At 35.1% G+C, this 17513-nt stretch overlaps 1 pseudogene; it reads right to left on the bottom strand.

Annotated features, from left to right (window-relative positions):
* Positions 1-15433: 15433 nt before the first annotated feature.
* Positions 15434-16973, bottom strand: LOC120216750 (annotated as a pseudogene).
* Positions 16974-17513: the final 540 nt, after the last annotated feature.

Raw genomic sequence — 17513 nt, 5'->3', positions numbered from 1 at the left:
AATGAGAATGGGGAGGGAAATAAGCCGGTTTTGGGCTTATATTTCCAAACCGAAACGGCGCCGTTTCAAGGGTCTGGGCACCCGTGTTTTGCAAGCATGGGGTAACTACAGTTTAGGTCCCTTCTCCTTTGTAATGCTTTATTTAAGTCATTTAATGAAATTATTATTGTTTTATTTCGAGCCTTTTAGTTTTTAATGATTGCATTTCAGTCATTAATTTGTATATTATGTTTGCTGACATTATAATTTGGTTGTGATATTTATATTTATTTCGTTTTAGTCACTGTTTCAGTTTATTGTGCATTTTCCTTTGTTATTCGGATTTGGTCCTGAAATTTGCAAATGTTATATATTAGTCCCTGTTCATGTTTTATATCATATTTGTCTATATTTGATTATGGATTTCATATTTTCAAATATTTTAATTTAATCACTGATCCCATGCATTTTATTATCTTTACTGTTATTTGAGTTTGGTCATCATATTCGTATATATTCTATTTTAGTCATTGTTTGATGTTTAGTTTAATGTCTATTTTATTTTCTTTTGTTTTGAGCATCTATGTTTCCTTGTTTATATTTTAGTCCTACTAATGCATGTTATGTCATTTTTGTGGATATTTGACTTTGGTCCCAATGTTTGTAATAGTTTCATTTTAGCCCCTGAGTTTATATGTTATGTATTTTGGCTGAGTTTCGAATTTATCTCTGACATTTTTAAATATTATATTTTAGTCACTGATCTTAGGTGTTGTGTACTTTTTCTGATATTCAAATTTGGCTATGATAGTTATAAATCTATTATTTTTAGTCATTATCTTACTTTTGGTTTAATTATGATTCGGCCTTCATGTTTTTGGTTATTGCAGTTTAGTCCTAGATGTTGTTTATGGTTTATTTTCATTTCTAGTGCTTGTAAATGTTTAATATTTTGATTTTGGCTCTGTTTTTTATTTACCGATTAATCCCTTCATATTTCTATTTATTTCATTTTAGTCCTTTGAAATTCATGTTTGTACTATTTTGGTCCTTTGAGTTTATATGTTGTTATTTTGGGTTTTTGTAATTCAAAGTACTTTTTTGTCATTATAGTTTAGTTTGTAATATTAATTTTCTTTTATTTTAATCCCCTATGTATGTACATTTTTCATGTTATGTATCTATTTGTACCATATGTAATTAAATATGTTTAATTTTATTTGTTGTAAATATTTATTTCACATATTTCTATTTCTATTTATTTCCATTTTTCTTTATTTAAATATTGTCCAAATACTTTTAAGAACATGTATGCGTAGAATGAGCGTGGAAAGTACCACTTGGTCGAAGTGGTGTAATCCGGTACGGCATTTTAACGACATAGAAACTTGAAATAAATCGAGTTTATGTTACTAATTAATTTATTTTAATGATGCAATGTGTGTTATTTTTTATTCATTATATGCTAATGCAAATCGTCAATTTTCCTTTATATGCGATTCGTATATTTATTTATGATGGAATATTCTTTTACTAATAAGAAATAGTTGAAATTAATTTTTCCGACGGAGAATTACTAATTTCTAGATTTCTTTTTGAATTAAAGAATTTTCCCTAACATTCATTAATTCGAAGCAAATTAATTAAATTTCAATAAATGGATCACATTTTAACTTTATATTCGATCTATCATTTTCGCCATTACGACAACATGAAAGCGACACAGTACCAGTTTTTGGGCGTTGTGGGGGTGCTAATCCTTCCCTACGCGTAACCGACTCCCGAACCCGTTTAAATCGAATCTTTGGTAAACGCATACCATTTTTGTCTTTAAAAATGATTTTCCTTAAAATTGTTTTTTAAAAGACGTTTTTGGGTATTTGACCTACCTAACCCAAAGGTCGATGGCGACTCTATTTTCAATTTAATTCAAATCAATCTAAAATCACCCATTTTTTTTAATTAAAGTCATAATCGTTTTTAAAATAATATTTAATTGTTTTACCTAAAAAAATGGTTATGACAGCTTGGCGACTCTGCTGGGGACTTTTTTTAGAGAGTCAAGCTGTATGTCGCTTACACATTGTCGTCTTGGTGGAAATTATGATTTCTAGTTTTAGTTAATTTATGATCCGTTTATTGAAATTTTTAATTGCTTCGTTTTTTTCTTCGTACTAACATTTTATTTTTGGCTTTCAGCTTTGTCAGGATTTTATCATTTTTCCTTGTTTTGTTTTCCTTTTGGGTCGAAGGTAGGTATGTTCCTCCTCGCACACATCACTCGCATTTGCATAACATAAGCTCTAGACACGAGCTTCGATCCAAATTAGTCGGGGTGATTGCTTTACTCTCGTAAGGATTTATTCTTCGTATGAGTTTTAGCAAATAACCCATGGGATACATACCTTATACCTTCGTAGGAATTTATTCCTCGCATGGGTATAAGGCAGTGAATCCCCTCGAATTGAACTCGTTCCGCTTGAAACCTGTAATGGGTGAGGATCGAGGGTTTGGCAGCCCAAGGGGGCATCGACATCAAGGACAATTCGAGTCCCCTTTCCTGTTAGAACCGAAACCATGCATAGAGTGAACCGTAGAATGGTCACCCTAGGTATAGTTATATCGAACCTCTGTCCGTCAGTAGGTACCTAAAATAGGTGTACACAAAGGAGGAATGTTTCTAAACCCTTACCTTTTGTTTAAAGTTTGTAGAATATATTTATTCTTTTAGAATAAAAGCATGCGAACTAGATATCATGCGGTTAGGATTATTTTCTTGAAATTAAATCAATTTTGGGTAGATAGCATGTCCGGGTAGGATTGTTATCTATTGAAAGCATGTTTGGGTAGATATCATGATGGGGTAGGTGTTATATTCATCTCTAAATAATATTTTTATGTATACTAATTTCTTTTCTTTTCTTTGTGTGCACTAACTTATTTATTTTCTGTTGTTTTTGTTTTTTCATTCTTCTTTACATTGCATCATCATAACATAATGCGAAAATGTTGATCAGCAAGGGGATATTCGAGAGAAAATTTTCACAAGAAGAGATAAAAGTTTTCAACCAAGCAGTCGCGTACACAGACATGCACCGAAGGCTAAAAAGAAATGCACAGAGTACAAGAAGGAGACTTGCTCAAGACGATCGTGCAACGTTCGAGACTAAAATGATGAGCCACTGATCCGATGAGTGATCCAGCAGTCGATTTTTATCTACGATCATTTCATCGCTATTTATCAAGGAGCGATACACTGACTTCCGCACCACTGGGGCATTAACAGAGTTAGGTTACAGAATGCTTTAGGGGCATCAGTTCCAAATACAAAGATCCGAGACAAAGCAGTGAGCTCGAAGATCGTGCAACTTTTAAGACTGAAGTCTGGGGATTGATCCAGCAGTAGATTATTATTTACGATCGTTCCGACGTTATTCATCGAAGAGTGATGCACTGACTTCAGCATCGCCGGGGCGTTAAAAGAGTCTGTTTACAAAACGCTTGAGGGGCATCATTTTCAAGGATGAAGATCCAAGATGAAGCAGCGACCCATTTCAGATTCAACATCTAAGAGAAGTTAAGTCTGTAAAGTGGACTGTCTTGTAATGTGAAAACTTTTATTTCTGGTGAAAATTGTTCTAAAATATTCATTGTTGGGATCCACATTTCTGCATTTGCATTTGCATCGTTGCATTTTGCATAACATTCATTTAAGCATGTTTACATGCATTAATCATACCTTGCTGGAAACTTTAAGGAAACACTTCTAACTGTGCAACTGCATTCACACAGTACTGAGAATGGATGCAAAATTCGAGCAACTGAAGAAAGAGCTAGAAGAGAGTTTACAAAAGATGCAAGCTGAGTGGGAGGTTAAAATGGAGCAGATGCAAAAGACCACCGTGGATCGTATCTTGCAAAACCAAAAGGACATAGTTGGCCAAATGGTAGCAAAAATGGCTGAGCTTAACCAAGGAAAAGGCAGAGAGAAAATTTCCTTGACCCGTGAAACAGTTGAATGTGTGAAGGCACAGGCTAATTCACAACCACTTATCTCGTCCAACAGGATTCCTAGTCACCAAGCGACGAGAAGAGCCAAGAACGAGATCCCAGAGAATTTGAAACAGTGGTGCAGAGAGACATTTCAGGGAATGAGAGGACAAAACTCTCACAACGGGATGGATGCAATAGAACTAGTGCTAGTTCCTGACCTGGTGCTCCCGCCCAAATTCAAGATGCCTGAGTTTGAAAAGTACGATGGAACCCGTTGCCCTAATGTCCATCTCACGATGTTTATTCGAAGGATGACTGGATACACTAAAAATGATCGGATGTTGATCCACTGCTTCCAAAACAGTCTGACTGGACCTGCTTCTAGGTGGTATAACCAACTGAGTCGTGCTCAAGTCCGCTCTTGGAAAGATTTGGCTAGTACATTTCTGAACCAATACAAGCACATGATTGATATGATCCCTGATCGAATAATGCTTCAGAATATGGGGATGAAGAATTATGAGAGTTTTCGACAGTACGCACAACGATGGAGGGATATTGCATCTCAAGTGCATCCACCAATGACTGAAAGAGAGTTCATCACTATATTCATAGATACATTACAGTCTCCTTATATCGACTACATGATAGGGGTTGCCACTAAGAGTTTCTCTGACATTGTCATGTATGGAGAAATGATTGAAAGAGCTATTAATAATGGCCAGATATGTGGTACTAGCCATACTGACATTGAGGAAAGAGCTGAGGTCAGTCTAGTGGATTTAACTAATCTGGGGACCGTGTCTCATAATGTTTTTCGTAAAAAGACATGCATCAATCCAATTTCGATGACATATGAGGAATTGCTCCCAGCTCTAATTGAGAAAAACCTGGTGATTCCAGTTCAATCCAAACCAAGAACTGACCCATATCCTAAAGGCCATGATATTAATGCCATATGCAGCTATCACATTGGGATCTCAGGGCATACCACTGAGAATTGTAGGGCATTAAAGTGCAAGGTCCAAGATCTGATCGATTCAGGGACATTAACGTTCAATGTGTAATGGGGCATTCTGATCGGAAGTCGGTCGGGGCATCCATCAGGAGATTTTGTTGCATTCTCATGCATGACATCTTGTTTGAATTTGTTTTTCTTTTGTTCTTCTTATGTTTAAATTTTTGTAAGTCACTTGACGTCCGAACATTGTAAATAAAATACTTCCTTTAAAAAAAATGATGACAATGAGCAAATTTTAATCTTGAATTCTTTGAATATCATTTTAATTAAAAGCATTTTAATAATTGAGGTTGTAAATCTTTGACAAATGACAAGATTGAACCCTGCAAAACAGTGACCCCTTGATCCTAATCCAGAGGTACACCAGAATACATACCATTTTCTTGCAGGGACCGAGCTAGTTTTCTGTTCACATAGAGAGTCAATCAAAGGGTTTGGCATTCAGGTATGTGTTAGGAGCGGATAAAATGGGGCAACTAGCACATGAGATTGCAAAACTAATTGGTTATTATTTCTTTTTATGACGTTCAATGATGATCATAATCTTCTCAGATGGAATGGTCAAGTAGATGAATCTAGTTTAGGTCAGTTGCTTGGGAATTGAACTCTAACGATGAGATTTTCTGACCTTCAACAAACACCGAGACTATAACAGGTTGTCCTCAGCGAGCTTAAGAAATGGAATCCGTAAACAAACAAACAAAAACATATATATGTATACAATAAAGCTGAGCTATTCCGCTAAAGCAATTGGTAATAGAGGAAACTCGAAAGCCCTGGCTTTATGAATAGAGTACATTCAAACCATGACATTGATCGGGTATTTGGCAATCCGGTGTATGCTCCACTGTGGTTGTCAAGTCGAAGACTTTGTGACGACATGAATCCTTCAGCTAGCCTGATAAAGGCAATTATAAAATATATGTACAATAAAGCTGAATTCAGCTAGCCCAAACAATGGCAAATTAAATCAAATTTACTAAATAAGGAGTTTCGATGAATATGGACTAAGGGAGTTGAGGAACGCCTGTTATAGTCGACTTCACACGAGCACTTAGAATTCTCGTTTTTAGACCGATATTTCTGCACTACCTTGACTAGGTAAGTCTACGAAGCTTGAACAAATTGAAGATTTCAGAGAACTGAAACAAAAGTGTTCTAAAGAGTTTAGCAAGTGACTATGCTAGTGGTGTCATTTTGATCGCCTTCGATTAAAATGCCAAATCAAGAAAAAGGGGTATGTCATTACCTTCATGAGGACCAATGGATGAAACACACCTTAGAATTTAGGTAGCCAACCTCTAAACCCACCTGTCGATCTTTATATTTGTCAAAGATTTGTAACTATCAATGATTAAAAGAGCATTTGATTCTTTTGATATCCAATGAATTCATGTTTTATGATTGGCTTCAATTGTGAAACTTAGAAGGAGGCAATATTTTTCAAAATTTTGAAAATTCAAGAAGAAGAAAAAACATTTTCAAACAAGATAATCTCTCCGGCGGAAATATCTTGGAATTCAAAAAATATCTATCTGAAGCTCAAGATCGAAGCTGGGGCAAGAGAAGCTAAATTTTAGGGCAAAATTTGAAGGGGAACAAATTGTCTCAGGTCTAAGTTTGCAAGAGTACACCCTAGTGGAAATGCAGACAAGCTGAATCAATGATAGAGTGAAGAATACTCTCGCAACTATTCTCCTTCCAGATCGAGAAAACATACATACATACATACATATATACACATACATACATAATACATAAAATTGTATCAAACATTTATCATCATATATATTAAAGACATTTTTCTCCTCACTTGGGGACAAATTGGACAAAAAATCAAATAAATTTCATCTTGACATCCATCATAACATCCAATATAGTCAGTCAAAAATGCATCATTTTGATCTCTCAGGAAATCAAAGCTCAGAAATGACCAGATGTCTAACTTGCAGAAACAATGATTTGGGCTTCCTGAAGTCAATAATCAAGACATTTCCTCAACGTGCATGAACAAACAGACTTTTTATCGCCTTTGAGTGTGTTTTTCTTGAAACAAATTTTTTGTCTCACTTGAGATATTTTTCCACAAATTTTGAGAATTTTTAAAGCAAATTTTGTCTAGCTTGAAACAGCTTCCTAAAAACAAATTTTGTCTCGTTTGAGACAAATTCTTTTAAAACAAACTTCGTCTCGCTTGAGACATTTTTCCTTTGAGATACAAATTTTGAATTTGATTCACTTAAAACAGAATTAATCTCACCTTAGATTGTTGTTTCTTTCAAAACAAATTTCGTCTCGCTTGAGACCTTTTCCCTTTGAGATCCAAATTTCGAATTTGTTTCATATTAAACAAAGTTGATCTCACTTGGGATCGTTTCTCAAAAACAAACTTTGTCTCGCTTGAGATAATTTCTCTTAAAAAATCTTTGAGTTTGTTCCTTTTAAATAAAAATCTTTGAGTTTGTTCCTTTTAAATAAAAATCTTGGAGTTTGTTCCTTTTGAATAAATATCTTTGAGTTGTTTCTTTTGAAAAATCTTTGAGTCTATTTATTTTGAAACAAAGTTTTGTCTCTCTTGAGACAATTTCGTGAAAAATCTTTGAGTCTGAAACAAAGTTTTGTCTCTCTTGAGACAATTTTGTGGAAAAAAAAATCTTTGAGATTGTTTCTTTTGAAAAAAAATCTTTGAGTTTGTTTCTTTGGAAACAAAATTTTGTCTCTTAAGATAGTTTCTTTAAAACAAAAATCTTTGAGTATGTTTCTTTTGAAACAAAATTTTATCTATTAAAGACAATTTCTTTTGAAAAAAATCTTTGAGTTTGTTTCCTTTGAAACAAAATTTTGTCTCTCGAGACAACTTCTTTTGAAAATACCAACCTTTGAGATCGTTTAGACCATTTATTTTAAAACTACCCATCTTTGAGATTGTTTTTATTAAAACAAATGTTGACTCCCTTGAGGCAGTTTCTCTAGAAATACAAAATCTTTGAGTTTGTTTCAATTGAAATAAAACCATTTTTGAGTCGTTTCACTTGAAACATTTTCTCTTAAAACATTTTCTCTTAAAACAAGATCATCTTTGAGTTTGTTTCTCTGGAAACAATGTTTTATCCCTTAAAACAATTTCTTTTGAAAAAATCATTGAATCTCTTTCTTTGGAAACAAAATTTTGTGTCTCTCGAGACAGTTTCTTGGAAAAATCTTCGAGCTTGTTTATTTGGAAAACAAAATTTACCATCTTTGAATTTGTTTCCCTTGAAACCAAACAAACATCTTTGAGATCAATTCCCTTTAAACGAATTTTGTCTTGCACGAGACAGTTTCCCTTTAAATGTCATCTTTGAGTCGTTTCCCTTAAAACGAATTTGGTCTCTTTTGAGACAGTTGCTTTTAAAAATATCATCTTTGGGTTTGTTTCTTTTGAAACAAATCTTTGATTTGGTTTCTCTTGAAACCGTAACTCCTAAAGATGGCCAGCCGTCCTCATCATGTAGGAACCGTGTCATCCCCAGACCAGATCTCTTCATCACGTAGGAGCCGTGTCAACCATAGATAACCAGCCGTCCTCATCACGTAGGAACCGTGTTATCACCTTTAGATGGCCAGAACTCTTCATCACGTATGAGCCGTGTCATCAGCTGACCAGATCTCCTCATCACGTAGGAGCCGTGTCACCCTTAGATAACCAGCCGTCCTCATCACGTAGGAACTGTGTTATCACCTTTAGATGGCCAAGAACTCTTCATCACGTAGGAGCCGTGTCACCTTTAGACGACCCAAACTCTTCATCACGTAAGAGCAGTGTCGTCCCCAACAACCAATATTATCCAATTTCTATGTAAATGGAAGAGAACCAGACAAAAACGTGTTGTCTTATCATCTTTGCCCTATTCTTGTTAACACAAGAATGTGCAAAGAGGGGCAGCTGTAGACACCCGTTTTTGTCCGGGTTTTTTATCGTTATTATTATTATTATTATCGTTATTATTATTATTACTATTATTATTAATTTACAAATATTACAATTTTTGCAGGCTCAAACCCGAAGCCCATCAGGTACCAAACCCGACCCAGAATTACAAGACTTGGAGCCCAGACCCGGTTCAGGCCCAATACCCGAACCAAGCCTGGATCTGGCCCAAGTAATTAGGGTTTTAAACCCTAAACCGAAGCCAGTAGCTAGCCGCCGCCAACTCGCCTCATCAGCTCGATCGCCGCTCCAGCCGAGCCATACCCGGCGGCCTCTGACGCCGGCTGCCTGAATCTACAGTAAACCACAGCAACCCCATCAGTCCCAAATCAACCCAAATCAGTAAAAAAAATATATCCAAACCCTAAATAAAAAAATCCCTATAATCCCGAAAATTCGGGATTTTATCACCCTAAATCAACAACCCATAATTTCCCCTATTCCTAGACATCATCATCTCACCAAACGAAGCAAAAATAACCATAAATCAAGCAAAGATATCAGAGTCAAAAAAAAAAGGATTCGGGTTCAGAGAAAAGAAAGAAAAAAGACCCTAAAAAACATGCATGCAGTGACAGGGGAACGATTGGGGTTTCCAGAAAAGAAAAAAAGAAACAAAAACCACAACCGAAAAATAAGAGTGTGGAGAGATTTACCTAGGTTCAAAGGGGAGCCCCAAAATCACCGTGGAATCCGAGAGGTCGTCAGAGTCTCGGTGATTCGAAGGTAATCTATCCTAAATCTAAAGGTTTAGGTTTGGTTTTAGGCTAGGTGGGGTTGTTTTTCAGATTGGGGTTGAGTGAGGGAGTCTGTTGGGACCTTTTTTTTTATCCGGCCACCATGGGCTCCGCCGTGAGCCGCCGTGGCCGCCACCGGTGTAGGGCGGTTGCTCCTCCCCTGGGGAGGGAAGGGCGAGAGAGTTCTCTGCATCTCTCTCTCTCCTATTTTGTGGAGATGAGATAAATGAGAATGGGGAGGGAAATAAGCCGGTTTGGGCTTATATTTCCAAACCGAAACGGCGCCGTTTCAAGGGTCTGGGCACCCGTGTTTTGCAAGCATGGGGTAACTACAGTTTAGGTCCCTTCTCCTTTGTAATGCTTTATTTAAGTCATTTAATGAAATTATTATTGTTTTATTTCGAGCCTTTTAGTTTTTAATGATTGCATTTCAGTCATTAATTTGTATATTATGTTTGCTGACATTATAATTGGTTGTGATATTTATATTTATTTCGTTTTAGTCACTGTTTCAGTTTATTGTGCATTTTCCTTTGTTATTCGGATTTGGTCCTGAAATTTACAAATGTTATATATTAGTCCCTGTTCATGTTTTATATCATATTTGTCTATATTTGATTCTGGATTTCATATTTTCAAATATTTTAATTTAATCACTGATCCCATGCATTTTATTATCTTTACTGTTATTTGGTTGGTCATCATATTCGTATATATTCTATTTTAGTCATTGTTTGATGTTTGGTTTAATGTCTATTTTATTTTCTTTTGTTTTGAGCATCTATGTTTCCTTGTTTATATTTTAGTCCTACTAATGCATGTTATGTCATTTTTGTGGATATTTGACTTTGGTCCCAATGTTTGTAATAGTTTCATTTTAGCCCTTGAGTTTATATGTTATGTATTTTGGCTGAGTTTCGAATTTATCTCTGACATTTTTAAATATTATATTTTAGTCACTGATCTTAGGTGTTGTGTACTTTTTCTGATATTCAAATTTGGCTATGATAGTTATAAATCTATTATTTTAGTCATTATCTTACTTTTGGTTTAATTATGATTCGGCCTTCATGTTTTTGGTTATTGCAGTTTAGTCCTAGATGTTGTTTATGGTTTATTTTCATTTCTAGTGCTTGTAAATGTTTAATATTTTGATTTTGGCTCTGTTTTTTATTACCGATTAATCCCTTCATATTCTATTTATTTCATTTTAGTCCTTTGAAATTCATGTTTGTACTATTTTGGTCCTTTGAGTTTATATGTTGTTATTTTGGGTTTTTGTAATTCAAAGTACTTTTTTGTCATTATAGTTTAGTTTGTAATATTAATTTTCTTTTATTTTAATCCCTATGTATGTACATTTTCATGTTATGTATCTATTTGTACCATATGTAATTAAATATGTTTAATTTATTTGTTGTAAATATTTATTTCACATATTTCTATTTCTATTTATTTCCATTTTTCTTTATTTAAATATTGTCCAAATACTTTTAAGAACATGTATGCGTAGAATGAGCGTGGAAAGTACCACTTGGTCGAAGTGGTGTAATCCGGTACGGCATTTTAACGACATAGAAACTTGAAATAAATCGAGTTTATGTTACTAATTAATTTATTTTAATGATGCAATGTGTGTTATTTTTTATTCATTATATGCTAATGCAAATCGTCAATTTCCTTTATGCGATTCGTATATTTATTTTATGATGGATTTTTTACTAATAAGAAATAGTTGAATTAATTTTCCGACGGAATTACTAATTTCTAGATTTCTTTTTGAATTAAAGAATTTTCCCTAACATTCATTAATTCGAAGCAAATTAATTAAATTTCAATAAATGGATCACATTTTAACTTTATATTCGATCTATCATTTTCGCCATTACGACAACATGAAAGCGACACAGTACCAGTTTTTGGGCGTTGTGGGGGTGCTAATCCTTCCCTACGCGTAACCGACTCCCGAACCCGTTTAAATCGAATCTTTGGTAAACACATACCATTTTTGTCTTTAAAAATGATTTTCCTTAAAATTGTTTTTTAAAAGACGTTTTTGGGTATTTGACCTACCTAACCCAAAGGTCGATGGCGACTCTATTTTCAATTTAATTCAAATCAATCTAAAATCACCCATTTTTTTTAATTAAAGTCATAATCGTTTTTAAAATAATATTTAATTGTTTTACCTAAAAAAATGGTTATGACACCTACCACCTCAATCTGATACAACGATATAGGAAGAAGGAAATCAGCAATTCCAGGATTTCTTTTCAGAACTTGTCAATTATTAGATTAATTAATAATTCACTCAATACTGCCTTTTTTCTTAATAAAAAAAGTCAAACTTCGTTTGTTTATGGTATGCTTTTGGGATTTCTTGTACCAGGATAAGATACACATCTGATTACAAGCTTTTAAAAATATCTTTGCTAGAGTTAATTATTTGGAAAATGATAAGAGTTTAGCAACTTGTCTCGTGAGCGTGAACGTGAAATGCTAATTATTGAGGAAAAAATATATATCACACCCAAAATAGATTCTAGGATATACAAATTAATTAATACATGTATTGTTTATATCTACTATTTGAATGTCTATGATGCTTACCTGCGCGGTCACAATTTTATAGTTTTGCCGCCAAACTAGGTGGATGTGATTGCAAAGCAGGTACATCACTCGTCAATGTGACCAACCTGCATACCTGCCATGAATCTTCATAATATGTTTCATAATTATTGTACAAAAAATTTGCCACGAGTTTCTTGTTTGTTTGATAATGCCTAGTTATTTTGTAATCAAGCCTCAGTCACTTCACTTGGATTTTAGTTGCAGCAGAAGAGCATTGTTGCAGAGGACTAAGGGAGATGAAGAGTTTAGACAAAGGTGTTGAGTTGATAGAATATGAAATACACATGGTAGATAATTAGAAGTCATTAATGATAACTGAAGTTGAAACCACCATAATCACATAATTCTGCTCCATAATTAACTATGCAGTGAGCTTTAAAGTAGACCCGAAGCTCTTTAATGTGATAGTTAATTAGCTGAGAACTATGCTACCAAGGGATCTTGCTAGCAGCTAGCCGGGAAAGAACGTGAGCAGAGGTGGCTGATGGGTCGCGAAGTTGACAGACAGGAAGCAAGAAAATGGCAACCACAATGATGGGCTTTAAACGAGGACGTTTCATAACTTTTTTCTGCAATCTTGGGCTGGATAAGATAAGCTGTGGGTGAGCCATACAATGAGCCTCGTACCCGATTCTTTTCACTCAAGCCATTAGTAAAATTCAGGAGTTAAATTTCAAATAAATCTCTTTTTATTAAAATTCATCAAAACTAGAATTGATTAGCACTTAAATTTTGTAAAATTGACAATCAAAATAATATAAATAAAAAATAAAAGTGATTAAAATCTAATTTTCCAAAACTAATAATCAAAATAAGATCTACCAAAAACAATAGTTCCACCCATATAGTTTATCTCATTAAATTTTAATAAAATTTTACTTTTAAAGAGAAGCTATAATCCTCCCAGCCCCCAAACAAAATGGATCCCATAAAATGAAAGTTCAAATGCAACACTTTTCCAGTAAAAATCAAACCTAATTTCCTTCCATCCTAACCCTATAATTATATATGAATAAATATTGAAGCTTTATCTATTCTTTCTTTTCCCTGATATCTTACGTGTTTAATTAATGCACGTCGACAACCACAAGGGACAAGGTTCGGGATTATTACGTTATATGATTTATGTGTGCTTAGCCATGTGCATTGCCGTTCTCTATGCATTTAGATACCTACAAACCTGGTTTCAAAAAAAAAAGATATCTACAAACAAAATTGTTCATGAATTCTAATCGAAAGCAAATCACGACAACGTTTCACCATCTTCATTTCACCCCAAATCTCCCATAAATAATCTAATTAGTGAGTAGTAATTATACTTTCATGACGTTATTGTGTAGCGTTTAAACGAATTTAATTGAATTTACAAAAGTAAAAAATATATATTCATCCTTGTGTTGTATAATTTAATATCGCATGTACTTATGAAAACAACGGAATAATGATCCCGAAAGCACTTAAAAGTTCATCGATTCTTGTTAAGTAGCTCCATATTTAAAAATATTCAATATAAACCCTGTATTATAAAATATGATTAAAATGATGCTTCAAATTCATCGCCAATCCAGACGTACTTTGCACAACAAATCGGATGGAGAAGAAAGGTAAGACCAAAATTAAACAACCGGACACTTTGCATCTTTGCAGCCTTTTACACTTCTTTATTTCCTCTCTATAGTTGTCAATAAAGTGCTTGGCCAAAAGAAATGGTAAAACAAAGTGGATTTCGAAAGTACAAACAAGAAGGGTAGAAAAGAAGAGAAAAAGAAACCTATTTCCTTTTATAAACCACATTCTTATCGGTCCGAGTCCAACACGGCGACTTCTTTCTAATTGAATTAATAATGTATATATATAATATGTATATATTATTTTCTCCCATGCCACTAATAAGGATGCACTGAAGGGACAAGTGACGACCTTGAAAATTTTAAATCGATTATATATTTTAGATTTTTTATTAATTATTTATTCTCACCCTAATATTTTAAGAGTCCGCACTAAGTCCCTGCATGCCAACCTTCAACATCACACGTGCACTTAAATAGAAGGTCACGTGCAATACCTCCAACAACTCCAGAAAAAGAGTATGACCCAAAGACACACAGGTAGTTTTACGAAGAACTTAAATAGATGTTCCTTAACTTACTTTCATTGCTGTCTCGCATAGTTTTCTGTCTTAGGTAATTAATAGCTGCAAGAAAAATATGCAGAAAGAACCAAATTCAAGAAAAGAACAAAGAGCCTGCTGGAATGGCTGGTGTGTGAAAACTTTATTTGTATTGGGATTTTGGACAAAGAGACAACAAGAAAAAGACATAAAAGAGAAAATGGGGTGTTTTTTGTTTTGGAGAAGTAGGGTTTCAATGCTTCGCTATCAGTGAAGGGTTATGTCTTCAGGTCTATAACACACACTCTCTATATATCTTCTATGGTTTTCTGGTGTGGAATAAGCGGAACGAGAGATTGGAATTAGTAAATAAAGGAAGAGGGATCCGAAGATGGATTTTGAAGACTTTGATCAGATGCTTAAAGTAGGAAAAGGCAAAGGTTTCTGGTCCTCATAAGAAGTATAGAAGTCTTGATTGAAACATTTCAAAGAAGCATTTATAGTTATTTTCTCTATTATTTCGCTTTCATCGATTACTCACTATTTTGGAAAATTTCCTCTCTTTGGCTCTCTGATTCTCAAATTTAAAACCCAGTAACTCTGGATTTTTTTTTTTGGATTGACTGACAGTTCAGAGAAACAACAAGAAATGATAATGGGGCTGATTATGATTATAACATTCATGGAACGATATGATAACCTTCTTTTTTGACAATAATAGAGATTATATTAACAATAGTACTAATCATAATTATTATGATGTCAAACCAATGTCAGCAGCATTTTTTAACCCCACCCCATTTTTATAGTAAATCGAGTTTTTGAATTTCGGATGAGGCAAAGGCATGGTTGTACGTATCATTCATTAATGGATTAACCAGAGAAAGCCCTTGAGAAGTTGTCAATGAGGCAGAGATTTCCTCAGGCTCTCTCAGCTTTCTTTTTTCTTCTCACTGAAACTGAAAGTAATCAAAGAAAAAAGATGGGTGATGAGATTTTGAACTTGCTTTTAATTTCATCTTCACTCTAACCAAAACCCACCTGCATTGATGTGGCTAGGTAGTGGGGAATAAACTATTACCGGCACTGAAATTATATACAGCCTCACAGACACCCACACACGGAATATCCTTAAGCAATATCATAAGTCTTACTCTTAAGAGATAAACAAAGACAATTAATAGAGAAAAAACTACAGAGGAAGTTGGAAAAGGGAAGCTAGAATATTCTTGAATGGATATATGAAAATGAAACTAACATGTGGGAGGCATAAGGTTCAACCGTAAATCATCTTTTTCCAAGACAAGACATGCTTTGCTAGTCTCCATGTTAGTTGCACCATACTCCGGGTGCAACCTCTTCTTGGATTGTAAGGGTACACCAAAGAGCTTGGTTTTGCGACTATTGCTACATGGTTCTTCAAGAATCGTCAAGGAGCTCTGGGATGTAGCAGTTGGAGAGTTCAAAACCTGGACTCGGGGCTTGGGACTATTTGGATAATGCCCAAGATGATGGTTTGAAGGCTTTTGCAATAATGAACTAATGGTGGTATTAACTATAGGAGAAGGAGCGGATTGAGGGCCATAAAGAAGTATAGAAGGGGAGTACGAATTGCTAGGAGTGACGGGCTTAACATGGTTTTGAACAAAATAGATAATATCGTTGTAGAGTTTTTTCATATGAGCAAGTTCAGACATCAGCAAACTGTTTCTTTTTCTTAGCCTCTCATTGTCCTCTGATAAAGCTTTGACCGAGCTGTTATAGCCTCCACCTAGAACCGAGACTCCAGAGCCTCCTCTTGGTGAAGAAACTGGTGGCGAGTGGCACCAGTTGGCTTGTTCATCTGAGTCCGGTGGAGAAATGCTGAGTCGGCTTGGAAATGGAAAGAAACCCGGAGCATTAACCAAAGGAGAATGCGGGTTGTGGTGATGATGGTTTATCCCGGCCACTTGTGGTTGCGCGGTCTTTCTTCTATGGATCTCAAAAAAGCAAGTGTTTTTCTCCTTTCTTAAAGAACTCATTGGCAAATTCCCATCTGTCCGGTACAATCTTCCTAAAGCCCTAGTTTCATTAACAGAAAACAAAAAAGCAAAACCCAGATCAGTAAAGAATTAAAAAGGCAAAGAATTTAGAGAGACAGAGAGGAAAAAAGGGATAAAGAATGAGGTTTTATACGTAAGTATTGAGTTGTCTGACAAAGCTGGAGAAATTGTTGTGCTTGAAGTAATTGGGGAGGAGATCACGAGAAAACTCAGGAGGTCTCCAAACAACAAAAGTAGCATCATCTTCACCCCATGAAACTATGTGGTCGGTGGAGGGATCATCGACTAGTTGGTAGGTTTTGGTGAGGAAGGGTGCTGGCACTGATTTGTGGGAGTCCAGTGATAGTAATACCCCTTCACAGTTATCAAGCATCAAAGCCATTGAAAGATGAGAGAGAGAGAGAGATTTTGAGGGGGGTAGTAGGGGGCTTGGAGCAGACTATCAGGTCAGGACAGAAAGTGGAGGGGTAGATCCTTTGGAAGGGGGGATAAAAATGTTGTGGAAAAGGAGAAGGGGGACTGTAAAGAAGCAGTTGTTTATTTTTGGATGTATTGATAGTGTATTAGTATATTTTTGTTTCCCTCCTCGGTTATGTAATGATCGAGAATATGTGTCTATCTGTCTGTCTAGGACAGTTAAAAAAAGGGCCTTCCAAGACAAACCCGTGACTCTCTCTCTCTCTCTCTCTACCCTAACAATTGATCCCTCGCACATCCACTTAAAATCAGGCACGGGGGGGATGGATGGTTACAGTGAGTGTCGTTGGGGATTGATAATGAAACCCTTTCTCCTTTCCATCTTGTAGCTTTGAGTTTGTTGTTTAGAATCAAGCAAAGGCACCCTCATATTAATGTTTAGAACCCCATGAATTTTGCTATACGGCATAGGACTCTCTAGGATTTCTCTTTTGTTTGTGTTAGTAAATATCCACACTTCAATCTCAAAAAGGTAGACATGTCCTCTGGATGTAGCCGCTAGCTAGCTACTACTTTTACTGACTAATTAACTCACCATTGTGTAAACTATAGC

Source organism: Hibiscus syriacus, unplaced genomic scaffold (assembly GCF_006381635.1).
Source record: "Hibiscus syriacus cultivar Baekdansim isolate YM2019G1 unplaced genomic scaffold, ASM638163v2 tig00110163_pilon, whole genome shotgun sequence".
NCBI classification, from domain to species: Eukaryota; Viridiplantae; Streptophyta; class Magnoliopsida; order Malvales; family Malvaceae; genus Hibiscus; species Hibiscus syriacus.
This window is presented reverse-complemented; position numbering and strand designations above follow the sequence as displayed.